We start from the raw sequence: 1,041 nt of genomic DNA, 5'->3' as shown, positions 1-1,041 counted from the left end.
GATATTCTCCAACAGATTGAGGTTCAAGATCCTCACGTTCTTGCATAATGCTAGATGCAACATTATATGCAAAGACATAATCCACCACTATATCCACTCGATTCAAATTTGTCTCAATATCGATTGGATTTATTGATAGTTCCTTATTTTCTTGAGTCTCGGGCTCAGTGGATTCCTCATGAATCTTAGAATTTATTAAATCGTGGATTTCTTCATGAGATTCTTTCATAGTGTCATTTTGATCATTTGTTTTCCTTTTTCTAGGATTTCGATCTTTGGAACCTAATGGTCTGCCACGTTTAAGGCGTGCTTTTGACTCATTAGCTATCACACTAGAAGATTTTCCAATAGGGACATCAATACGGATTGGAACATTCTCCGCAGGGATATGTGATTTTGTTATCCTTTTCATATCCGTAAATGCATCTGGCATTTGATTTGCTATTCTATGCAAATGAATAATCTTTTGCACCTCTTTTTCACAAATAGAGGTACGTGGATCAAGATGAGATAATGATGGATTTTTCCACAAAATTTCCCGTTTGGTTTCACCAACTTCTCCCCCTAATTTTGGGAAAAGTGTCTCATCGAATTGACAGTCTGCAAATCGTGCAGTAAACAAATCCCCCGTCAATGGTTCGAGGTATCGAATAATGGAGGGCGATTCAAACCCAACATATATTCCTAACCTTCTTTGCGGACCCATTTTGGTGCGATATGGCGGTGCTACAGGCACATATACTGCGCATCCAAAGATTCTTAAATGGGATATATTAGGTTCATGAATCAAAACTAATTGCAACGGGGAATATTTATGATAATTTGTCGTTCTGAGACGAACTAGCATTGCTGCATGTAAAATGGCGTGACCCTAAACAGAAGTGGGTAACCTCGTTTTCATGAGTAACGGTCTTGCTATCAATTGCAGCGTTTAATAAAGACTCTGCAAGCCATTTTGAGTGTGAACATGAGCTACATGATGTTCCACTTTTGTCCCAATTGATAAGCAATAATCATTAAATGCTTGGGATGAAAACTCAG

The sequence above is a fragment of the Nicotiana attenuata genome, chromosome 10 (assembly GCF_001879085.1).
Source record: "Nicotiana attenuata strain UT chromosome 10, NIATTr2, whole genome shotgun sequence".
Classification (NCBI taxonomy): domain Eukaryota; kingdom Viridiplantae; phylum Streptophyta; class Magnoliopsida; order Solanales; family Solanaceae; genus Nicotiana; species Nicotiana attenuata.
The sequence above is the reverse complement of the archived record's forward strand: the minus strand, read 5'-3'. Positions refer to the sequence as shown.